Source organism: Salvelinus sp. IW2-2015, unplaced genomic scaffold (genome assembly GCF_002910315.2).
Source record: "Salvelinus sp. IW2-2015 unplaced genomic scaffold, ASM291031v2 Un_scaffold1830, whole genome shotgun sequence".
Classification (NCBI taxonomy): domain Eukaryota; kingdom Metazoa; phylum Chordata; class Actinopteri; order Salmoniformes; family Salmonidae; genus Salvelinus; species Salvelinus sp. IW2-2015.
This window is the reverse complement of record NW_019943201.1, coordinates 266236-273486: the sequence shown is the minus strand read 5'-3', so window position 1 is coordinate 273486 and position 7251 is coordinate 266236. Positions and strand designations below refer to the sequence as shown.

The window sequence follows — 7251 nt, the reverse complement described above, 5'->3', positions numbered from 1 at the left end:
GTTCTTGCCATAATATGGACTTGGTCTTTAACCAAATAGGGCTATCATCGGTATACCCCCCTTACCTTGTCACAACACAATTGATTGGCTCAAACATATTAACTTTTAAGAAGCCACACCTGTTAATTGAAATGCATTCCAGGTGACTACTTCATGAAGCTGGTTGAGAGAATGCCAAGTGTGTGTGCAAAGCTGTCATCAAGGCAAAGGGTGGCTATTTGAAGAATATCAAATATATTTGGATTTGTTTAACACTTTTTTTGGTTACTACATGATTCCATGTGTTATTTCATAGTTTTGATGTCTTCACTATTATTCTACAATGTAGAAAATAGTAAAAAGAAAAGAAAAACCCTTGAATGAGTAGGTGTTCTAAAACTTTTGACCGGTAGTGTAAACACAGCAAAAAAAAGTAACGTTCTCTCACTGTCAACTGTGTTTATTTTCAGCAAACTTAACGTGTAAATACTTGTATGAACATAACAAGATTCAACAACTGATACATAAACTGAACAAGTTCCACAGACATGTGACTAACAGAAATTTAATAATGTTTCCCTGAACAAAGGGGGGATCAAAATCAAAAGTAACAGTCAGTATCTCGGGTGTGGCCACCAGCTGCATTAAGTACCACAGTGCATTTCCTCCTCATGGACAGCACCAGATTTGCCAGTTCTTGCTGTGAGATGTTACGCCACTCWTCCACCAAGGCACCTGCAAGTTCCCAGACATTTCTGGGGGAATGGCCCTAGCCCTCACCCTCCAATCCAACAGGTCCCAGACGTGCTCAATGGGATTGAGATCCGGGCTCTTCGCTGGCCATGGCAGAACACTGACATTCCTGTTATGCAGGAAATCATGCACAGAACGAGCAGTATGGCTGGTGGCATTGTCATGCTGGAGGGTCATGTCAGGAGGAACCTGCAGGAAGGGTACCACACGAGGGAGTAGGATGTCTTCCCTGTAACGCACAGCATTGAGATTGCCTGCAATGACAAGCGCAGTCCGATGATGCTGTGACACACTGCCCCAGACCATGACATTTACATTTACATTTAAGTCATTTAGCAGACGCTCTTATCCAGAGCGACTTACAAAATTGGAAAGTTCATACATATTCATCCTGGTCCCCCGTGGGGAATGAACCCACAACCCTGGCGTTGCAAGCGCCATGCTCTACCAACTGGGCCACACGGGACCATGACGGACCCTCCACCTCTATAAATCGATCCCACTCCAGAGCACAGGCCTCGGTGTAATGCTCATTCCTTCAACAATAAATGCAAATCTGACCATCACCCCTGGTGAGACAACCACAACTCGTCAGTGAAAAGCACGTTTTGCCAGTCCAATCTATCGACGGACCTGTAGGCGACGTTGTTGCCGGTGATGTCTGGTGAGGACCAGCCTTACAACAGGCCTACAAGTCCTCAGTCCAGCCTCTCTCAGCCTATTGCGGACAGTCTGAGCACCGATGGAGGGATTGTGCYTTCCTGGTGTAACTTGGGCAGTTGTTGCCATCCTGTACCTGTCCCGCAGGTGTGATGTTCGGATGTACCGATCCTGTGCAGGTGTTACACGTGGTCTGCCATTGCGAGGACGATGAGCTGTCCATCCTGTCTCCCCGTAGAGCTGTCTTAGGCGTCTCACAGTACGGACATTGCAATTTATTGCCCTGGCCACATCTGCAACCTCCTTGCAGCATGCCTAAGGCACGTTCACACAGATAAGCAGGGACCCTGGGCATCTTTCTTTTGGTGTTTTTCAGAGTCAGCAGAAATACCTCTTTAGTGTCCTAAGTTTTTCAATACATGTGACATTAATTGCCTACTGTCTGTAAGCTGTTAGTGTCTTAACGACCGTTCCCACAGGTGCAGTTCATTAATTGTTCATGGTTCATTGAACAAGCATGGGAAACAGTGTTTAAACCTTTACAATGAAAGATCTGTGAAGGCATTTGATTTTAAGAATTATCTTTGAAAGACAGGGTCCCTGAAAAAGGGACGTTTCTTTTTGGCTGACTTATCGGCAAATAGAAATCAAAACTGGATGGTCTTCAGAGATAGATAGGAGTTAAGGGTAGCTGAAAGATGGGGACTATAAACAAACAAAATATAACTATTGTAAAATGTATATAGTATGTATAAGCTGGAAGTAGAAGCCTAAGTGTTGTCCATTKTTTTACTCTAATTAGGGGAGMGGTGGTAGGGTRAGGGGAAATAAATATATAAAATCAAGTGTGTGTACACACACACAAAAAATTWAAATTATATATAATTTTATGGGATTGGAAATGATGCAGACAATTACATTGATGGAATCTACAATATTAAAGCTGATCTAAAAAAGAAAAGCTTCTCAAATCTTGTTAACATCCCTGTTAGTGATAATTTCTCCTTCGCCAAGATAATCAATTCACCTGACAGGTGTGGCATATCAAGAAGCTGATTAAACAGCATGATCATTACATAGGTGCACTTTGTGCTGGGGACAATAAAAGGCCACTCTAAAATGTGCAGTCTTGTCACACAACACAATGCCACAGGTGTTTCAAGTTGAYGGAGCGTYCAATTGGCATGCTGACCGTAGGAATGTCCACCATAAGCCACCACCAATTTCGTTTTAGATAATTTGGCAGTACTTCCAACCGGCCTCTTAGGAATAGGGCACCGTTGAAAGGAGGGATTTCTGGGGTAGCGTTAAGTGTGGAGGTGGAGCAATTGAAGTTGAAAAATTCCTGGTGTTAGTGACGTGGTGGCAGCTGCAGAGAAGTATTTGGGTATATCAGATTTTACTTCAGAAGTTATAGGGTGTGTTGAGGGGTGGTATCCTGTCCTCCCAGGCCATCGGCATGGTGCAGGTGCAGATAGGGTCAAAGTAGTGGAATGGTGTAGTGGGTTTTTAATGAGTGTAGGTGGTAGCTGCAGAGAAGTACCTGGGTGTACGAGATTACTGCGGAAGAGTTAAGAGTGTTGAATTTGGTCACCCCAAAAATTGCTTATTTGATACGTTAGGTGTATTTGAGCCAATAGAAGTTTTGTAATGCTTAAGTTGTTACGAGTGTACTGATTTTAGTAGGACACTTTACATCGGAGTGGTCCCGAGATGGCTATGCACATTCATGACATGAGACTAGTAGCATAGCATCTCTCCACTGAATATAGGCCGTTGACATKAACAACCCTCATTGAAAATTCCAAAAAAGTATTAAAATAATGAGATGTATCCACCAATCCAAAAAAGGATAGGCGGGAGCTAGACAGCTGTAGTGCTGCTTCGTGGACAACGACTCCAATTTCCCTCATCCAGAGCTAGCTAGCTAACATAGTCTGACTTCAAGAGAAAGCTAAAGAAAGCTGACGTTATCCTAGTAAAAATGCCATGTCTTAGGTCAGTTAGGATCACCACTTTATTTTAAGAATGTGAAATGTCAGAATAATACTAGAGATTTATTTCAGCTTTTATTTCTTTCATCACATTCCCAGTGGGTCAGAATATTACATACACTCAATTAGTATTTGGTAGCATTGCCTTTKAATTGTTTAACTTGGGTCAAACGTTTCAGGTAGCCTTCCACAAGCTCCCCACAATAAGTTGGGTGAATTGTGGCCCATTCCTCCTGACAGAGCTGGTGTAACTGAGTCAGGTTTGTAAGCCTCCTTACTCACACATGCTTTTTCAGTTCTGCCCACAAATGTTCTATGGGATTTAGGTCAGGGCTTTGCGATGGCCACTCCAATACCTTGACTTTGTTGTCCTTAAGCCATTTTGCCACAACTTTGGAAGTATGCTTGGGGTCATTGTCCATTTGCAAAGACCCACATTTGCAACAAGCTTTACTTCCTGACTGATGTCTTGCGATTTGTTGCTTCAATATATCCACATAATTCTCCTCCCTCATTGATGCCAATCTACTTCACTGAAGTGCACCAGTCCTCTGCAGCAAAGCACCCCCAACATGATGCTGCCACCCCGTGCCTTCATGGTTTGGATGGTGTTCTTCGGCTTGCAAGCCTCCCTCTTCTTTTTCCTCCAAACATAACGATGGTCATTACGGCTAAACAGTTATATTTTTTGTTTCATCAGACCAGAGGACATTTCTGCCAAACCAAGCTACGATCCTTTTGTCCCCATGTGCGTTACAAAAGCCGTAGTCTGGTCTTTTTTAATGTGGTTTTTGGAGTAGTGGGCTTCCTTCCCTTGCTGAGCGGCCTTTCAGTATGGTGCTTATAGAACTCATTTTAACTGTGGATATAGATACTTTTTGTAACCTGCTTCCTCCAGCGATCTTCACAAGGTCCTTTGCTGTTGTTCTGGGATTGATTTGACTTTTCACACAAGTACGTTCATCTCTAGGAGACCGAACGCGTCTCTTTCCTGAGCAGTATGACGACTGAGTGGTTCCATGGGTTTATAACTTGCGTACTATTGTTTGACCAGCATGAACGTGGTACCTTCAGGTGTTTGAAATTTGCTCCCAAGGATTAACCAGAGTTGTGGAGGTCTTACAAATTTTTTTTTTAGGTCTTGGCTGATTTTCTTTTTGATTTTTCCACTGATGTCAAGCAAAGAGGCACTGAGTTTGAGGTAGGCCTTGAACTACATACCCACAGGTACACCTCCAATTGACTCAAAATGATGTCAATTAGCCTATCAGAAGCTCTGAAGTCATGACATTTTCTGGAATTTTCAAGCTGTTTAAATGCACAGTCAAACTTAGTGTATGTAAACTGGAATTGTGATACATGAATAAGTGAAATAATGTCTGTAAACAATTGTTGGAGAAATGACTTGTCATGCACAAAGTAGATGTCTAACCCGACTTTCCAAAACGATAGTTTGTTAACAAGACATTTGTGGAGTGGTTGAAAAACGTTAATGACTCCAACCTAAGTGTATGTAAACCTTCTGACTTTCAACCTGTAGCTAGCTAGCTCATGATAGGTAGCTAGCTAAGTATAACTTCATAAATCACCATGTGTTACTTAAAGTTGCACTATACAGAAATTGCTTGTCCATTTTCTGGTTGCTAAAATTCTAAAAGTTTGCCTAATTTCAGTTTGTGACAAAATAATCTAGTYTAGAGAATCATTGTACCATTTAAACCGCTGTGAAATATATTTCCAAAACRAAAAATATTGTATTTTCAGCTTTTTGAATCTGCTGTACAAACCGAAAGTAAAATATGCAAAAATGGGAAGCATAGAAATAGCATACAACAGATCTGCTGCTTRTTAGACTTGCTTTCAATGAGAATAACAGATCTATAACTAACATTTGGTTGTGTCGCCCAATAAGTTACATATTGCCACTAACCTATTCAGTCATTCACATGCTGTCTACCGTGTCTCTCTCTCTGGATACATTGCTGCTCATGAGTTTCCGTGTGTCCACTTCACTCACTCCTGTTTGTCTTATAACCAGAATCCCTCTGATGAACGCAGCCAGAGGGGGACACCTGTGTTCTGTACAGTTCCTCATGAGCAAAGGTGTGCATCACTCCATGTGTAACACCATACAAACCCACACAGGAGACATCTGACACATTGCATTAGTGATCTAATATTGTCACTTCTGACAAAGAGGGAATGTTAAAACAGGACATGTAATTGTAAGGAAGAAACACCCAGAGCATTGTTTATCATTGTTCCTCTTGTCCAGACACACAGGGCACCTGGACATGGCGTTTCCTGTTAGAGGCTGGGGCTGATGAGATGCACACAGCACTCATGGAAGATTGTATGTTGAGTACACACTGGCTGCTGTTGGACAGAAGGGGCACAGGTCAACATGCCTGCTGAATCTTTTGGCGGCCTGTGTGGGACACACACACACACGTATAGCTGGCTGATCGAGAGGGGCGCCAATCTGGAGGAGGTCAATGATGAGGGATACACTCTACTCATGGAGGCTGCCAAGAGATGGTGGCGCTGCCAGGCACTCACCCACTCCTATCCTAGTTAGCCCCCTGCCAGAAACTCACCCACTCCTATCCTAGGTAGCCCCCTGCCAGAAACTCACCCACTCCTTCCTAATCCTAGTTAGCCTCCCTGCCAGAAACACTCAACCCACCTCCTAATCCTAGTTTAGCCCCCTGGCCAGAAACTCACGCCCTCCTTTTCCCTAGGTAGCCCCTGCCAGCAACTCACCCACTCACTATTCTAGTAGCCCCCTGCCAGAACACCACCCTACTCCTATAGCGCCATGAGTCACACTCTGTTAGCCCCCTGCCAGAAAACTCAACCCACTCCTTTTCCTAGGTAGCCCCCTGCCAGAAACTCACCCACTCCTTCCTAGTTAGCCCCCTGCAGAAACTCACCCACTCCTATCCTAGTAGCCCCTGCCAGAAACTCACCCACTCCTATCCTAGGTAGCCCCCTGCCAGAAACTCACCCACTCCTTTCCTAGGTAGCCCCTGCCAGAAACTCACCCACTCCTTCCTAGGTAGCCCCCTGCCAGAACTCACCCACTCCTTCTAGGTAGCCCCCTGCCAGAAACTCACCCACTCTATCCTAGTAGCCCTGCCAGACTCCCACTCCTTCCTAGGTAGCCCCCTGCCAGAAACTCACCCACTCCTATCCTAGGTAGCCCCCTGCCAGAACTCACCCACTCCTTTCCTAGGTAGCCCTGCCAGACTCACCCACTCCTTTCCTAGGTAGCCCCCTGCCAGAACTCACCCACTCCTATCCTAGTAGCCCCCTGCCAGGCACTCAGCCACTCCTTCCTAGGTAGCCCCCTGCCAGAAACTCACCCACTCCTTCCTAGGTAGCCCCTGCCAGGCACTCACCCACTCCTTTCCTAGTAGCCCCTGCCAGGCACTCCCCCACTCCTTCCTAGGTAGCCCCCTGCCAGAAACTCACCCACTCCTATCCTAGGTAGCCCCCTGCCAGACACTCGCCCACTCCTATCCTAGTAGCCCCCTGCCAGGCACTCGCCAACATGCTTTCCTAGGTAGCCCCTGCCAGGCACTCGCCCACTCCTTTCCTAGGTAGCCCTGCCAGGCACTCGCCCACTCCTTTCCTAGGTTGCCCCCTGCCAGGCACTCGCCCACTCCTTTCCTAGTTAGCCTCTCCTGCCCAGGCACTCCGCCCACTCCTTTCCTATGTATGGGCTTCTCGGTCTGGGTTTGAATTAAACCAGTGCTTTTGTTGAAAGACTTCACCTACCATATTTACTATCAAAGCTCAGTGTTGAGGCAAAATATGAAACCCCTCTTTTGGAAAAAGTTATATTCAGATACAGTTTCAAACC

General features: G+C 45.2%; 1 protein-coding gene across 3 annotated transcripts in view; it reads right to left on the bottom strand.

The window, feature by feature from the left end:
- The window catches only part of LOC112072131 (diamine acetyltransferase 1-like), a 61226-nt gene that overhangs the window by 13823 nt on the left and 40152 nt on the right, over positions 1-7251 (bottom strand). Inside the window, exon 1 of one of the 3 annotated variants that reach the window (XM_024139554.2) lies at positions 5317-5390. The exons of the other annotated variants lie outside the window; for them this stretch is intronic. The gene's annotated coding sequence lies outside the window, so the exon portion shown is untranslated. Of the gene's footprint in view, positions 1-5316; positions 5391-7251 lie in introns of those variants that run through there. 3 annotated transcript variants of the gene reach the window in all.